This window comes from Macaca mulatta, chromosome 11 (assembly GCF_049350105.2).
Source record: "Macaca mulatta isolate MMU2019108-1 chromosome 11, T2T-MMU8v2.0, whole genome shotgun sequence".
NCBI lineage: Eukaryota > Metazoa > Chordata > Mammalia > Primates > Cercopithecidae > Macaca > Macaca mulatta.
In genome coordinates this window covers 71,172,299-71,191,154 of record NC_133416.1, presented here as the reverse complement: position 1 = coordinate 71,191,154, position 18,856 = coordinate 71,172,299, and the positions used below count along the sequence as shown (strand labels likewise).

The 18,856-nt window shown below is 40.1% G+C and overlaps 1 protein-coding gene across 3 annotated transcripts in view; it reads right to left on the bottom strand.

Annotated features, from left to right (window-relative positions):
- SRGAP1 (SLIT-ROBO Rho GTPase activating protein 1) overlaps positions 1-18,856 on the bottom strand; it is a 303,543-nt gene that overhangs the window by 98,486 nt on the left and 186,201 nt on the right. The window lies entirely within an intron of this gene.

The window sequence follows — 18,856 nt, the reverse complement described above, 5'->3', positions numbered from 1 at the left end:
AAGTAATACTTTATGTTCATTATAGAAAACATTTATTTTCTTAAACAAACAAAAACAAAACAAACAAACAAAAAAATAGGCCGGGCGTACTGGCTCATGTCTGTAATCCTGGCACTTTGGGAGGCCGAGGCAGACAGATCACTTGAGGTCAGGAGTTTGAGACTAGCCTGGCCAACATGGTGAAATCCTGTATCTACTAAAAATACAAAACATTAGCCAACTGTGGTGGCACACCTGTAATCCAGCTACTCGAGAGGCTGAGGCAGGAGAATCGCTTGAACCTGGGAGGAGGAGGTTGGAGTGAGCTGAGATTGTGCCACTGTACTCCAGCCTGGTTGACAAAGTGAGACTCCATCTCAAATAATAATAATAATAATAATAATAATAATAATAATTATGAAAATAAAAAGCAATCAAAGATAATCACTGACAAGATTTTAGTATAAAGCCTTCCAGCCTTTTCTCTATGACAACACACACACACACACACACACACACACACACACACACACACACACACACACATTTCTTCCTTTAAAAATGCCATAGATGGCTGGCTACTGTAGTGAGGGGATGTCAGTTAAAATTAAGGGCAGGGCATGGTGGCTTCACGCTTGTAATCCCAGCACATTTTGCGAGGCCAAGGTGGGAGGACTGCTTGAGCCTAACTAAGAGTTTGAGACCCGCCCGAGCAACACAGCGGGACCCTGTGTCTACAAAAATAAAAAAATTAGCTGGTCCTGGTGGCGTGCACCTGTAGAGCCAGCTACTTGGGAGGCTGGGGTGAGGGGACTGCTTGAGCCCGGGAAATGGAGGTGGCAGTGAGCTGAGATTGTGCCACTGCACTTCAGCCTGGGTGACAGAGTGAGACCTTGCCTCAAACAAAATAAACAAAATAAATAAATAAATAAATAAATAAAGCAAGCCATATATGATTTCTCTCTTTAAAAAACTGAGACCATCCTATATTTATAATTTTTAGATTACAATGTCCTTTGTCATTTATATATCAGCACATTTTCCTATATCATTAAATATTCTTCTAAACATAATTTTCAGTGCTACATAGTATTTTTCTATATGACTGTGCCATAACTTAACTTCCCATTGTTAAAAATTTAAGGATATTTAAACTATTTGCTTTATAAAGTTGTGTTAAAAACCTTTGCTGTATATCTAATTTCTTCTCTTAGAAATGATATATGTAATTTGAATTTTAATAAATTTAGGAATATATAGAATATAAAAATTTCATAATGTACTAAAACTTATAGAATGAATCCTCAATTATTACACATTTTGGCTATCTTATTGTTACAAAAAAGTCTGTGTACAAAATTGTGTCACATTTCTTAGGACAAATTTTTAGAAATAGAATTGCAGGGTTAGAGAATATGCACATTTTTGAGACTTAGTAATATATTGCCAATTATAAACACGGCTAATTAAAACTGGTCTATAGTGGTATCTCTGAAAGTATTTCAGACAATATAGGTGCTTAATAAATATTTTCTCAAATAATAAACAAGCTATTCATTATTTTTCTAATAGTATCTGTAAGTCTGTATGTAATCTCTGTATTCTTAGGTACAGGAGAATAACAGTCACAGATTTCAGAGTCACAGATTTTACCTGAAAATCATAATTTTTCCAATATAATTTCAATATGCTTTCAGATGTCAGACATCTGGGTGAATTTGAAAACCTGTGTATTTTGAGCACAATTATACTCCTTAAAAGAAACAACACATGTAAGGTGTGATGACTCCAATGCAAAGGATGTGTCGAGGAGCACACCCGAACTCGGCACCCAATGCTAAGCATTTGTGGCGGTACTTTCTTATAAATGATGTCAAATTCTCATCCCCAGAAGACAGACTTCATTTCATATGCAAATAACCACACGTTACTCAGAGCCAATTTTATAACTAAGGTTTAAGAAGTTGAGAATAATGCAATGTTTTCAAGTAATGAATTTGATTTTTCTCATTTCAAGAGATGAATTTTCAAATGGTTTGAGACCGGAAGCATCACTGGAATAAATATATTTATTTAGGTTAATCCATTTGAAATTGCTCCTTCTGTAAGTTATTAAAAAGGTGGAAAATCAGTACTTTCTTATGGTTCAACTTAACATATGTTCTCTAGATGACTATTTTGAAGAGTAAAACGTGGGGTTAACAAAGAACCTTTACTTATTTTCATAAAATCTGATGATGGCTTTCCTTAAAAATGTAAGCTAGTAAATCAGGTCAAAGGCATTACAGAGCCAGAACAAAGTTAGGGCTAAACTATAAAGCACTGCCAGCTTTTTCTGAGCCATGTGTAATTGGAAAGTTGTCTGTTTTTAATAATTATTGAACCTGTCTAGGAGAAGCTTGGTTGGCCACTCTAGTTTAAAAGAAAAATAAAATAGCAGTAGGAAGCAGCTGAGCAGCTGGGAAATGAAAAGGGAGTCACCCTGCAGCTGGGCAAACAGCAAAAGGTCAACGAATCTACACACACCTTGCATTTCTTTCTAGGCTTGGCTCTGTTATTCCCTGCCTGAAGCAAACCCACACACTATTGTATTTGGGTCTTGGTTCCAGTTACATCTTAAAATGACAGGGTGTACACACACACACGCGCGCGCGTGCACACACACACACACACACACGAGTTGCTCAGCTGTCTGTATTCTTGCTAATAGGAAGGAGGAAATGAGAACATGTGACTCTCATCACACTTGGCCACCCCGAGAATCTGAGAAATATTTATTTTAAATATATTATCGCAAAGAAAAAACCTGAACTTCTGACTCTTGCTTGACTTGGACACTGAGGACTAGTATAAACAGGTAGTTTGCACAAAATAATCCTTAGTATAAAAGACAAGATACTGCGCTGACTGCCAGCAGGGTGTTCCTTATTGACTAGTATGGGTTAAAAGGAAAACATTTGAGTCTGACCTAACTCTGAAGAGAAAAGAGTGTATTTCATCATAATGTGGTTCAGCACAATAGCTCAGGATTCTCTACCTAGTTCAGTGGTAATTTCCGGAAAGCAAATTTCTTTTTTGAGTTTTCCAATTTGATTTAGGGTTTCCACTATTCACTAAAATGTTAACAATGAATGAATTTTAAAAGTTGGGGAGATAAATGCTAAAAGCTTTTCGAGAACTCTAATTGCAGATAATGAATGCGAGTACAAACTGCATTATTTAAAATGTAAGCTGTTGACAGAAGTCAAATGTATTTTGTATTTAAAATAACAGACAGTTCTCTTTCTTTTTCAGAGAAGTAAAGGAAAGCTTTTATTTTTTACAGGTGCATTTTGAATACATACTGCAAAGAAAATAACAGCTTCTCCAACAGCTTAATGCAAACACAAGCCTTTGCATACCAAATGACCTGACAGGCATATAGCCATGTAAATGTACTCCCATAGCATATTTTCCTGTTTGAATTCTTCTCTACTAAAACTTCATGCATAATTCTCCGTTCAATACACCTAATTTATCTTTCTTGCTCCATTTTTCCTCAACGGCTGAAAAAACAGTCAAGTAGAAAATGACCCACATCATGAATTTCCTTAGGAGATTGGGATATCCTATATGATAACTTGCACAGAAGTTAATATTTTTTTTCTTATTGACACACCCATATTATGTATCTGACACTACTCATATAGTTTAAGCCAAAATAATAAAAATACCTGTAGCAAATTTAATACTTTGTGTTAAGAAATCACTATATATCTGAAAACTGTATGTGTTGGAGAAGATCAATAGATTAATGCTATAGTTTCTATTTTTTGACTACTGGTTCGAAAGTTAGAAGACATGGATCCCAGGAATGGATCTATAATTACTATGTGTGCGGAAATTATTTAATGCCTCTGATTACTTTACAAGGTCATCATGGATGCCAAATTGTGTGTCCCTATGTGTGTGTGTTTTTAAATTTAAATTTTATTGAGTATTTACTATAAATATCTATGTACACAATACATACAGTATCACTAATATAGATATGTACATATATATGTATAATTTACTTTAGCAAGCATTATATAATGCTTACTATGTGCTAGACATAGTATTTTCAACATTTTACAAATAACATATTTAATCCTTCTAGGAACTCTTATGAGGTAGGTACCTTTATTCTTCCCTTTACGCTGATGACAAAACTGAGGCATAGAGAGGTTATGTAACTTGTCCCAGGTCACACAGCTGGTAGAGCAATGGTGGGAACCCAGACAGCCTGGCTTCAGATGAGGTGTTTTGGACTGCTATGCCATAACCTTTGGAAAGTCTAAAGTGTCGTACAACTGAAAGGCCTCTTTATCTAAGGGATACAGTCACTCTTAGTTCTATGTAGGAATGGAGGAAAAGAGGGGATGAAGATATTTATGTATTCAACATGCACTTGGTGCTTACCACCCATAACCCACTGATGGGTGTAAAAAGAAATATTTGGTTTCCATCTTCTAAAAGTTTAAAATTTTGGAGACTAAAAAATGGGCTTTTGATGTTCTGATGGGCACAGATGAAGGGAGGGCATCCAGGCTGGAAAGATGGTACAAGCAAAGTTCTAATAAGGCGAGGATGCGGGAAAGTGCACAGGTGAGGTGGGCATGAGCAGACCAAGATGGCAGAGAAGGGGTCCAGGGAAGAACTTGGAAAGTAGATGGTTGGGTAACAAGCTGAAGGATAAGATTAGATAAGTTGGCATGGGCCAGAGAGTCTTGAAATCCCCCACTAAGAAGGGCATAATGTATTCTATAGGTGTTGGTGAATCCACAGTGTTGCAGACAGTATGGTCAAAGCAGTGTCTTAGTAATAATGTGGTAGAGATATGCAGGATGGCTTGGGGTGACTTCATTTAGTATGGAGGAAGAGGGAATGGACAATAAGAAAAAGAATCCACGATGACAGTTATAGGGCCTTTTCCCTGTTACCATGCTCTTCGACCTTTTCTTAAACTTGACTTGATTCCCTCTACCATGGAGTTCAGTGCTCTCAGATTGGTCCCAACACCCATCCAAGCAGCAATTTGTGTACCACTCTGAATCAGTCACTTACGGCTCCCTCCCCAGAATTTATACGTTCTTGCCTCTGCAGCTTCTCCCAAGCAAGTCCCTGAGCTGCCGTCCCCCAGCACCTCCTCCTTTTGACATTTGACCCATTCTCCATGGCAAGCTTAAATCTCACCTATGGCTAAGTGTTCCCTGGCTTCTCAGCCAAAGGGATCTTATTCTTTGGACTGCCAAGACAAGTATTGTCTTTCAATACAGCTCTTCATTCAGACTCTTCAGCACACAGCACTTTAGCTATATGTCACAGATCTCTGTGTACCACCCAGATTGTGGACTGTCCTGTAAGAATGGCAAGGGTACCAGTCATGTTTATGTACCTTCAGATTCTTAAAACTGTCTCATATACAGTATGAGTAAAATAGGTGACAATCAAATGAAGGATAAGAACCCATTTTATAGTGAGCTTGCCCATCCATTTATTCACTTAACAAATATTTATTAAACATCTACAATGTGCCTGGCATTGTTCTTTTCTATTCCAGGCTTCCAAAATAGCACTAGCAATAAATACCTGGGATTGGACTAATGGAATGACAGATAGTTCTAAGTCATTTGTGAAATATGGTTAGTGTTGGAATTTATGGCCTCTCAGAAAAGAAATGATGTGGTGGTTTAGCAGGGAAGGGAGACGAAAAACAGTATGTTAGGGACAATATTTCCTAACTCTATACAGCCTGCTGCTTCACTAAATCCATTAATCACTAAAAGCTCTTCTGAGAAACTATATTCTTTGGGTTTCTTATCAACCACCTAAGATAAAGATCTATTTTCTACAATCAATACATAAGAGGACTCTAACCGTAGCTGAATTTCTGCAAGTGCCAGACTAACCAAACCACTGGGGTAGTACCACAGCCTTGGAAGCCCAAGCCCATTGTTCCCCAGGAAACTCTCAGGTGCGTCGGGAAAGCAGGGCCACCAGGGCCACCTTCAGCTGAACCCCAGGAACCTAACACACCCACAGTACCTCCCTCCAGATTATAGCCTCTCCTTGGGCAAGCTGTCTCTCCGGTGGCTGGAGACAGTGGTAGTGGGCAGGAATTCCCTCAAAAAGGGCACTCAGGACACTGTGTGTCATGATCTTTACATCTGCAATCTCCAGTCTTCTTGCTCTTTAGTATACCCGGCCAAACCTGCTGATGAACGCAGACTCTGGAACCAGGAAGACCTGGAATTGAGTTCCAGTGTCACCATTTCTTAAGTGGGCAAGTTTCCTAATGTCCCTGAGCTCCAGTTCCTCCAAGGTAAAATGGGGATGAAATGACAGAATGTAAGCACACAGTACGGTGGGTAGTTATGATTCCTGACAGTGTCTAAGGTATGATGTAGAAGTAACAGTGCAAGCTTCATAGGCAGGCTCTAAGCAGAGAGGTGCAGGCCACTGTCTCCCAAAGCAGCAGAGAACTGAGGTACAATAAAAGCAGACCAACAGATGCCTTTTTGCTATTTCCTGTTGAGAACTGGGCTAGCCCAAACCTCATAAAAACTGAAATAATGTTATCAGTGAGGATGGTCTTGGAGGCGACTGCAAAGACACTTACATGTTTATAAAACACTCCTGAATTCACACTTTGGAAATGCTTTTGGCCTATCTACACACACCTCTTATAATTAGCGCCTTTTTCAATGTACGGTGACAGTTACTCTAAAATCAGGCAGACATTAGCCCAGGTTTCAGGGTGCAATGTATACTGATTTTATTTATTCATCCACCAAACAGCTACTGAGTGTCTGAATACCAGGCACTGTGCTAGGCCTTCAGACTAGAGATGAAAGACATAATCTCTCCCCAGTAGGGATGACACAAACTCCAGCCTGCTCTTACTGCACTACAAACAGGAAGTGGATATATGCAGAGATGGGATGGGGCAGTTGCTGGACTTCAGGGAAGGCTGAGTGGGAATTAGGTAGAGAAAAGTTCCCAGGCTTCTTTGTAATCAGCTTATGTTTAAGTCCGGAAGCCCATTAGGGAGAGAAAAAATGGATAATATATTTCATTTACATAAAGGATGTAAAGGCATGAGAAGCCAGCCCTTAACATACACCTACAATGGATGTCTCTGTCAGTTCCCATCCCATCCCCACCTCCCACTTAAGGCCTGCAAGTGACACTAGAAAGTTTTTTTTTTTTTTCTTGTTCCCAGCATCAGGGCTGAAAGAGTTGCTGCTCACTGAGGTCACAAGTAGTCAGCAGGACTGTTATAATGATAAACTTTCACAAACCCACCTTCTCTCCCTGGGTTAATATGGCTCTTCATAAATCAGTGAAAGCAAAGTTTACAAAACTTCAATTATACTTGCAAAGTAGTATTTACAGGACAATTCACTTTGAGAAGTAGCATACTAATGGTTAAGAGCTCAGACTCATGAGACAGACTGCCTGGGTTCAAATCCTGCCCCTGCCCTTACTTGCTGTGAGGTCTTTGGCAAATAACCTAACCTTTCTGTGCTTCAATTTCCTTACTATAAAATCAGAATTACAATATTACTCACTGCCTAAGGTGGTGGGGAGGATAAAATGTGTTAACACATACGAAGAGCACAGAAGAAAGAGGCTGACATATAAGTGCACAGTAAATGTCAGCTATTGATATTTGAAAAGAATGCCATTAAATAATTCATTTTAATAACAGGTAATAATTTTTCTATGATTGGAGGGATTGTTGTTTCTAATAGAGGTAAAAGGAAGAAAATCAACAATATTTCCATTTATATATTACTCTTCTCTTGCATTGCTATAGAGAACCACCTGAGACTGGGTAATTTATAAAGAAAAAGGGATTAATTGACTCACAGTTCTACAGGCTGCATAGGAAGCATGGCTGGGGAGGCCTCAGGAAACCTACAATCATGGTGGAAGGTGAAGGGGAAGCAGGCATGTCTTAGGTGTCCAGAGAAGGAGGAATAGGGCAACGTGGGAGGTGCTATACACTTTTAAACAACCAGATCTTGTGAGAACTCTATCATGAGACAGCACCACCCCCATGATCCAATCACCTCCCACCAGGTTCCACCTCCAACACTGAGTATTACAATTCAACATGAGATTTGGGTGGGGACACAGAGCCAAACCATATCAGTACATATGTTAAAAATTTTAGCAAAGCTCTATTGATTGATTGATTGATTGATGGAGACAGAGTCTCACTCTGTCACCAGGCTGGAATGCAGTGGCGTGATCTCGACTCACTGCAACCTCCGCCACCTCCCCACACCAGGTTCAAGTAATTCTCCTGCCTCAGCCTCCCAAGTAGCTGGGATTACTGGCGCCTGCCACTGTGACTGGCTAATTCTTATATTTTTAGTAGAGACGGGGTTTTACCATCTTGGTCAGGCTGTTCTCGAACTCCTGACCTCGTGATCCACCTGCCTTGGCCTCCCAAAGTGCTGGGATTACAGGTGTGAGCCATTGTACCCAGTCTTATTTATTTATTTATTTATTTATTTATTTATTTTGAGATGCAGTCTAGCTCTGTAACCCAGGCTGGAGTATAATGGCACGAGCTCAGTCCACTGCAACCTCCGCCTTTTGGGTTCAAGCGATTCTCCTCCCTCAGCCTCCAGAGTAGCTGGGATAACAGGCACTCTCCACTACGCTGGGCTAATTTTTGTATTTTTAGTGGAGATGGGGTTTCACCATATTGACCAGGCTGGTCTTGAACTCCTGACCTCAGGTCATCCAGCCCCCGACAGCCTGTCAAAGTGCTGGGATTACAGGCGTGAGCCACTACACTTGGCCACAATACTCTTTAGAATGAGCAAATAGACCAAGGTGAACAATTAAATAGCATGAGATATGGTCTTTATTGCAAGTTTATCAAAGGAAACTTGAGATACATTGTGACTCCATTGAAATGAAATCAGCATAACAGACTGAATTTATCATCAAATTATATTTATAATCCAAACAAATGCTTTGAACAAAAGGCACTGTCTGCGACTCTGCACCCTGCTGGCTACGGACTGCCAAGTAACCAAGTGACAGGGCAAACGAGATACAGAGACTAAGCAAAACAAAGGGAAAAATAGAGACCACATATGCAAAGGGAGGAAATAAGGCTAAGAAAAATCACAGAAATAATCAGCTTCTGTTCAGTGTAGTGTTAACACTTTTGTTTCTGGAGTAATCATACAGAGTAGCATTTTTTTTTTCTTTTTTGGGGACTTAAAAATATTTTTATTTGTAATTGACGCATAAAAATTGTACATATTTATGGGGTACAATGTGATGTTTCCCTCTATGCATACTTTGTATAATGATAATAAATGACTAAAAAATAATGTAGATAAAATGTCTGATGCCAAAATTACATGAATATTTATTATATGAAAATATGTACATTGCTAAAAAGTAAAAGCACTAATACTCATACATTCAGATGGGTCAATTAATGCAGCAGAAAATTCACAGACAAGCTAAAGAAATGTGTGAAATGTGCTCAAGATCAATAATAAGTGAAGAAACATGAGGCAGAATTTTTTTTTTTTTTGCTTTGAAAGTTCATGTCACTTGTTTGTAATAGGAAATCACGTCATCCAGAATTTCAAAAGTGACTGTGAGGGCTTGTGGTGGGTTGTCGGGGGCAGGAGTGGGTGACGAATGTGCAGAGCTAGGTCCGTGGCTCTGGTCAGGGCACTGCCCTGGGTCACTCTGTGCTGGCCCAGGCCTGCTCCATGCCTGGCTGCTGGATAAACCAGTTCTCTTCTGACGCACAAAGCAATCTGATGGTGGGGCAAACTCAGGATCTCTCTTAGTCCGGAGATCTGACTGATGAAGCAGATTTTTTAACTATTTGTAAAAAAATGGAAGTATCTCATACTGCCATTGACACAGCCAGGTGGGAGGGGGTCACTGGAGAAACGCCAACCGGCCTGCTCACGGGGTGGAGCCTGGGGAAGTTTAGGCCCTTTGCAGTGGGAAGGATTTGGTCCCTCCTCTTCCTGTATAGAACCTGAGATTCAATCTTCCAGTGGGGGAAGCACTGGAGCATGGGACACTGGCTTATGCAGAGTTCCTGTTTTCCCCGTTTCTTCCTTTTCACCAAATAAAACCCTGTCACCATTCAAAATGTCTGTGAGTCTAAATTTTCATGGCCATGGGACAAAGAACCCTGTCTTTAGCTGAACTAAGGAAAAGTCCTGCAACACCATAGCATATTGAGATTTTGCCCCTAGTAAATTTACAGAGTAGCATTTTTAATGGAGAGGTCTATGAACAAGAAACCGGGATTTTGGTCCTGGCTTTGCTGCAAAATAACTCTGTAACCTCAGCCTTTCTGATCCTCAGCATAAGCCTCATCTATTAGAGATGACAACATGACAACATGAGGTCTCTCTACAGGATCAAAATTAGGTAGACAATCAAATCTAACTTTATACCTCAGGCACTTTGAAAAGTGTGGGATGAAAGACAAAGTACAAAGTAGAGGCGTGATCATAGAAGGAAAAATTGATCGCATAACTTCTGGGTGCAGAAGGCTTCCTTTCAAGAGAATTTTAATATGTCCTTTAAAAGGAGAATATCTGATGAAGCTCTGAGGAAATAGTGTAGGATGACATTTAGGAGTAGTATATGAAAACAGTGTCCATACTGTTATTCCAGTTTTTATTTTCTGTTGGAGCCCTCAGTCTGCCATGCAGAGACTGTGTGACTCTAGGGCAAGATTTATCTAACTCCTACAAAGGAGGTGGTTGGTTTATGTGCCCTCTCAGGCCTTTTCTAACTCTAAAATTCTATTGATATTGAATCCATGATTTCAAATATTAATCTCATAATAATTAAAATAATTTATTATTTGGGGAAACATATATAACGTACTTCTCAGTGTCAGGGTAGATAGCAGATAAATTTTTTTTTTTTTTTTTTTTTGAGACAGAGTCTTGCTCTGTCGCTCAGGCTGGAGGGCAGTGGTGTGACTGCAACCTCCTCCTCCCAGGCTCAAGTGATTCTCCTGACTCAACCTCCCAAGTAGTTGGGATTACAGGTGTCTGCCACCACGCCCGGCTAATTTTTGTATTTTTAGTAGAGACAGGATTTCACCATGTTGACCAGGCTGGTCTTAGACTCCTGACCTCAAGTGATCCACTCACCTTGGCCTCCCAAAGTGCTGGGATCACAGTGAGCCACTGTGCCCAACTGGCAGATAAATTTTAACCAAAAGAAAAAGCCAGTGTAACAACAAATTATATTAATTATCTCCTTCTGGTTCTGTTGACTTGAGACAGCAAGGAGTCCACCGTGCTATGCCAGGGATATAAGATTCCTCCTGGAATTCTCCATGGGCTCCGAGGCCATAACTCATCTGCTTTGCTGTACAGAAATTATCTAGAAATGCACAATGCCCCTACAGTCTGTCTAGCACACTGTTAAATTGATGAACCTTATACAGGGATATCTATTACTCTAGTGACTTTAATTAGCTCCCAAACTGATTATTGATCAATCATCAAGTGCTCATTAAGGAGGAAAACCCAAGAGCTATTTGGTAGGCGTGGGCTGACATACTTAACAGATATGCTACATGCTTCTATTTTTGATGGTTACATTTAAGTTAAATCAGGGCATTAGTCATCTTTTTCAAAATGCTAAATTTAACCATGATTTTTAAATGTTAACATAAATTACAATTAGTTTTCATGAGATTTTGGTACTTTAATAAAACTAATGAAAAAGGATCAACTTACCCTAAAGAAGATAAATTGTTTTATGCCTTATTAAAAAGAAAATGTTTCTATTTGTAAGGAAAGTGAAGTGTACTTATAAATCTTAATCTGCCCTTGCTCTTTCCAGCAGTTATTGGAGACAGGTTCTAGTTTAAGTCTTTGAGTCATAGATGGGGTTATTGGTTTTGTTTATCTCTAAGGAACTCTTAATCAACATTCATATTCAGCAAAAGTTCCTCAAGCCCTCTACTATGTACAACAGATAGGCCTTGTCTTGACTTAATTAATGTTCTATTACTAGAAATCCAATTATGTTTTCTTCTTTATTGATTTATGCTAGTTCATTAGTTCATAATTTTTTATAAACATAATTATCAATTTGGTGTTATACTACAGTATCTGCCCACTTCACGATTATCAGAGATTTCGACATGAAATAAAGGGTATTTTATCCAATAAATTCTAATTTAGCAAAAGATTCTTTTCCTTTCTTTTCTCTTGAGTACTCACTGTAGTGGGGTAAGAGAGAATGGTTAGGAAATGGGATTTTAAGATATCTCAGTTTAATGCTTTATTTATTTATTTATTTATTGAGATGGAGTCTTGCTCTATTGCCCAGGACAGAGCGCAGTGGCAAGATCTTGGTTCACTGCAACCTCCACCTCCTGGGTTCAGGTGATTCTCCTGCCTCAGCCTCCCTAGTAGCTGGGATTACAGGCATGAGCCACCATGCCCAGCTAATTTTTGTATTTTTAGTGGAGACGGTGTTTCACCATGTTGGCCAGGCTGGTCTTGAACTCCTGACCTCAAGTGATCCGCCTGCCTTGGTCTTCCAAAGTGCTGGAATTACAAGCATGAGTCACCGCCCCTGGCCTGCTTCATTTATTTTTGCATTAGTGATTTGCTAACACTCTGGCAATATCAGAGTGTATGGAGTTCCCTGCAGAGGCAATGTTTCACACATCTGTGCTTTCCCTCACGCACTCTCCTCTTTTTGGAACGCTTTTCCCATCCATCCTTTAGCACTAAATTCAGGTGTCAGCTTCTTCAGGAAGTCTCCTGAGTGGCTCCATGCTTGCCCAGAGCCATAGAGATCTCTATCTAGTCTGGTGCCCAACACTGTACATGGACATATCTCACTAGCCTAGCTCCCTGATGACAGGGCTGTGTGTTACTCAGCCATGCTCAGGACTTACATTATTTGTTGAAAGACCCCACCCCCAGCCATTCGTGTTTAAGACTTGGATGCAATAGAAATAATCCTATAACAATTTCAGAGCAGAAGTAACAATGCTTTTAGTACTTTCCATTTATCTGGTTTAGAGACACGACACAAATTCTGAGACTTGGGACAAATGTGGAGTAACTGCATTCTGCGAATTCTAAGACCTTAAAGTCGTAGCCCCTCTCTCCATACTTGCTGGCAGCCACCGGGAAAGAAGACAGGAGCACTGTCCTAAAAGAGAGCCCATTCCATTTCTGAAAAGCTACAATGGTTCATCCCAGGAATCAGAATGCTTGGGTTTAAATACTAGTTTTGTCTCACACCATGTTCCTTGCTTTACTCACCTCTAAATTGGGAATAAGAATATTACCTGTAAGGTTGGAAAAATGAATACAAAAAATGAATAAATGAATACATGTCAAGCCCTCGCAGTGATCACTGGCACACAGTGAATGCTTCATGAATGCAACACAATTAATAAAGTACCCCACTCTTCTATCATATCTGCTATGTTCTGAACCTTTGTGTCCACCACCACTTCATATGTTGAAATCCTAACTCCCCAAGGTGATGACGGGATTAGGGGGACATAACCAGGGTGATTGGTCATGGGAGCAGAGCATTCATGAATGCAACTAGTACACTTACAATAGAGGCGTGAGACAGACCTCTTGTTTCTTCAACCATGTGAGGGCATAGCAAGAATGTACTGTCTATGAGCCACAAAGGGGTTTCACCAGATACTGAATCTGCTGCTGCCTTGATCTTCGATGTCCCAGCTCCAGAACTGGAAAATAAATTTCTGTTGTTTGTAAGCCACCCAGTTTGTGGTATTTTGTTACAGCAGCCAGAACAAACTAGGAAAATCTTTTCAGCCCACAATAGCTCTAGCCCATCCAGTGCTCACTTGTTTATTCTCACACACTTGAGAGGCCAGGGAACTGAGGGATGGTCTTCGTTTTATGGGTCAAAGCAACTGAGCTGCAAAGAGACTTAATCATGCCCAACAAGTCAACAGGGAAAGTCGGTGATAGAGAAGGTCATTCAGAAAGTTCTTATTTCAAAAGCAGTTTTCATACAATGTCTTGAGGCACTGAAATACAAGTTTAAACTACTGAAAGAAATATCCAAGAGTTTGCACATGGAATAGATATTAACCAGGGCCACAGTGGCAGCAGGAGCTAAGCAACAGCCTTTGGTGGCAAAGGAAAGTTTCAAGTAGTTGGCAGTGTTGAAGGGGAAAGCACATGTATAATGAAAGGCCACCAAATTTACTAGAATTTCCAAGTCACCTGCAACTTTAAATATTTAGTTCTTCTCAGGGAAATGTTTCACATGGCTTCAACATTACATGTGTGTATTAGACCTTTATATGGCAAGGTTTAGTATATGAAATATTTACACTGAGGACCCAAGATACTTCAGAATCTTGAAATCATAAAAGTCCCACACCTTCAGAATTGCCGCATCAACCAAAAGGGAAAGGCTGCTGTGGAATCCTTTTCTTTTAATGAAAAGTGGTTCAGAAACTGACACATATATTCTATGCCTCAAATCCAATACATCTCACTCCTTTTATTGGAACAATAGGAAAAAAAAAGAGAAATAAGAGGCCTTTGTTAATCTGTGCAAGAGAGCTTTTTGAGTTTGGAAACTGCTTTTGACTAGATGTCTAACCATTTTTTTGCTGCCTATGTTCTTTGCAATCTCGTTTTAGTAGCTGTTCCAAAATCATTCAACTTATGATTTTCCCTCTTTCCCTAGATAGGGCTCCAGAGAGAGAGATTCTACGAATGCACCTTGTGCTTTTTCCCAACTCTGTGCCTTGGCTCTCACTGTTCCTTTTCCTCAGATGCCTTTCCCCTGTTTCATCTCTCCTCTTACTAAAATCCTGGCTATCCTCTCAAGTCCATTTGTAGACCTTTTCCTCTCTGCAATTTTCTCAGTCTTCAACATGGACCCCTCTCTTTGGATCTCCAAAGTCCTCTGCCTGAGCCTATCTGTGGGTACATAACACAGACTGTTATGTACCCACACTATATTCACCAGTAAAAAGGGAGTACAGCACGTGGGCTAAGAGCATAGACCGCCTCGTGTGAGACTTGCTAGCTGTGTGACCTTGGGCAAGGTACTTAACATCTCTGTGCCTCAACTACCTCCCAGGGTTGTTGGGAAAATATAAAGAAGTAATTATGTAAAGTGCTTGGAACAGTACCTGGCACAAAGGTTAGCTGTTATTATCTCTTAACTTTAGCACCTCTGCTAGACTGAAAGCCTCCTGAACTGGTACTGTCTCAACTGAAGCTCCTAGCATAGCAGCACACACCTCACAAGAACCTTCTTGCTAATCTGAATTAAAATAAAACCTGGGTTTCAGTTCCAACCTGGCCATGAGTTAGCTCTGGGACATAAGTGAATCACTTAATCTCTCTGAGCCTTCCGGATATTCTTCCAAAATGAGGAGGTTAATTTGAACATTTCTTTTGTTTTTTCTTTGAGATGGAGTCTTGCTTTGACCCCCAGGCTGGAGTGTGGCAGTAAGATCTTTGCTCACCACAACCTCCACCTCCTGGGTTCAAGTGATTCTCCTGACTCAGCCTTCCAAGAAGCTGGGATGACTGGCGCGCATCACCACGCCTGGCTAATTTTTGTATTTTTGTAGACATGGGGTTTCACCATGTTGGCCAGGCTGGTCTGAAACTCCTGACATTAGGTGATCTGCCTGCCTTGGCCTCCCAAAATGCTGGGACTACAGGCATGAGCCACTGTGCCTGGCTCTTAATTTGAACATTCCTAAAGGTCCATTTCAGTCCCCAAATGCTATCAAACTATGGTAGGATCAAATTCACATAATCATGTGAGTTAGAAAACCATGCCAGTGAGTTAAAATATGTTGAATTGGATCATCTGATAACAACTGATTTAGAGCTTGATTTCCTTCATGTGATCTTTTACATTTCTGGTCCAATTTCGAACAGTAAAATCCAAGAAAAATGCCTCTAATTTATTTTGGCAAGTATCATATATATTTAGTACTAGAAACTGCTTAAGACGTCTGTCATTAAAGCATTCTAATCACTTAAAGATTATAATACTGTATTTCAGAATGTAATAGTTTGGACAAAATACTTCGTTGAGAAGGATTCTGGATGTAAAACATTCTTTAGAATTTTTTTTTCACTAAAGTATACTTTCTAACACATTCTCATTTCTAAGCTAAATAATTACATTGGGGTTCATATGGCTCACTTCTTTTAATAAAAGACAGCCTTACTTGTGGTATATAAACATTAATCATAACTAATTCTTAAGTATCAGAAAGAAAATGAAACTATAAGCAGGAGGTAGGAAGCAGTTGGCATCATTGATCAGAACGCCCTCAAAGATGTCTACGTATAAAGTTCTTATCAAACAGTTCTTCTCAGAGATCCTTGAATTGGTCATTTTATTAATCCCGATCATTCTGGCAGGAAAACAAAGCCAGGTTAAATTAGCTAATCTAGTCTCCAAAGTCGGTGTGTGTCAAGGCCAAGATTAGAATTCAGAAGTTCCTCGCAGAGAGTCACACGATCCCAATCCCTCTTTCTTTCCATTGAAGTGTCTAGCAATCAAAGCCAGGGGAAGGAGGTACGGAAATTCTTTGTCAGCCCAAGGTCCCTAAATAGAGTGTTTTAAAAAAAGTTTTCCAGGAGGCATCGTGGAGAATGTGGTACTCCAAAGAGATTTTCAGTTTGGGAGCTTTTTACATATTCCTACTCCTTATTTCCCTTTGTTCAGTGTTTTGTTTTGAGACCCAGGCCTCTGTAGTCTGTCTCAAAGGAATGAATTTTCATTTTCACTACTGAAATACATATATTTCAAATTCTTAAAATGCCCTTGAGCTAAAAGAAGTACGTAACCCCCACTCGTCCCCTCTCAAGGTCAAAAACCTCTTTGAGGCTCAGAGAAAAATCTTACGATATGAGGCGGCAAGTATCTTGGGCTCTCGGAATGACTTTTCAACCTTGCCTTGGGCATGTTTCTTCTTTATAGAAGGATACATTAGCTCCTGGTCTGTGGGAGGCTCACAAAACCAGCCAACAAAGTTTCCCTCCGCAGTCCTCAGAGGCTGTTTTCAAGGAAAGGCTTGAAATAATAAACAGCATCTTTTCTTTCCCTCTAAAAAATAATCAGCTTTTTTTTTTTTTTTTTTTTTTTTTTTTTTTTTTTAAATTTAAACGTTTTAAAGAGACAAGGGCTTCAAAGATACATAAAGGCCAGGCTGGATTCTGTGCTCACATCAACTGTTTTTGAAACCGCTCCTGTGAAAGTTACTCAGCCCACCTCTGGGTTTGCACCAGGACAGCTTCCATACTCCATTTACATTTGTTAGGCATTGATATGGTTTGGCTGTGTGTCCCCACCCAAATCTCACCTTGAATTGTAACAATCCCCACGTGTCAAGAGCAGGACCAGGTGGAGATAACTGAATCACAGGGGTGGTTTCCCCCATGCTGTTCACGTGGTAGTGAGTGAGTTCTCAGGAGATCTGATGGTTTTATAAGGGGCTGCCCCTTCACTTGGCACTCATTCTCTCTCCTGCTGCCCTACGAAGAGGTGCCTTCTGCTATGACTGTAAGTTCCCTGAGACCTCCCAACCATGGGGAATTGAGTCAATTAAACCTCTTTTCTTTATAAATTACCCAGTCTCGGGTATTTCCTCATTGCAGTGTGAAAACTGACTAATAGAGGCATATTGGATTTAGCGCTCATTAGGAAGAAAACGAAGCCGAATGGAGCAAGACATGGATCCTTAGAAGTAACCACTGTGTATGAACGCACACTGAAGAGGAAATTTTACATTATAACACTAAAGCTAAAATGAACATATCCTGATTTTTTTTTCTTTTTCTTTTTTTTGAGACTGGATCTTACTTTGTCACTCAGGCTGGAGTCCAGGCTGGAGCGCAGTAGCACAATCACGGCTCATTGCAGTCTTGACCTCCTGGGCTCAGGTGATCTGCCCACCTCAGCCTCCTGTGCAGCTGGGACTACAGGCACACACCACCACACCTGGCTAAATTTATTTGTATTTTGGTAGAGACAGGGTTTTGCCACGTTGCCCAGGCTGGTCTCAAACTGGGCTCAATTGATCCTCCCAGCTCAGCCTCTCAAAGTGTTGGGATTACAGATGTGAATCACCACACCTGGCTTCATATCCTAATATGAAAGCCGATTACACAAAGTCATTTGGGTTTGCCCATTCTGTAACCCATATAACAGTCTAGTAAGCTCATGTTTTCACAAGTGTCTGTCATAGAGAGTTTTACTGATCCTTTAACTCAGGTTTACCCCTCCTCCTGCCACCTCCTCTGCACGTCCTTCTCTAAGGCAGCTGCCCAGTGAGGAACTGATGGGCCTTGGGAACAGAAGTGGGTTTAGATTTTGGATCAGTCATTTACTGTCTGTGTGACCCTGAGCTTATTATTCCAAGCCCCAATTCCCACATGTAAGCCTGAGATTAGGCATACCTGCCTCATAGTGCTGCTGTGAGAAATAAATGGGATGTGCTTGCCCTCATGGTAAAGGGTTGGATAAATCTTCATTTCCTCAGTTCTCTTCCTCTTGATCTAATGGAACTTGAGGATAGATTACCTCTTGACTCTGGCTAGCTGTGTGTGCTGCTGATGCACAGAGAGTGTGATAATCAATTACATACAATTAACAATCAATTTCACATGGATTTATCATGACATCTGTGTTAATCTTGATTAGAATTAGCTGACTGAGAGTGGTCAACTCCTTGTTTTGTAAAATGCTGAGTGTAATGCTGTAATGCCTAGAGAAAGTAAAGAAACAGTAATAAAGGGCAAATCATGGTTCTTCTATTAAAATACTGCATAACCTTTTG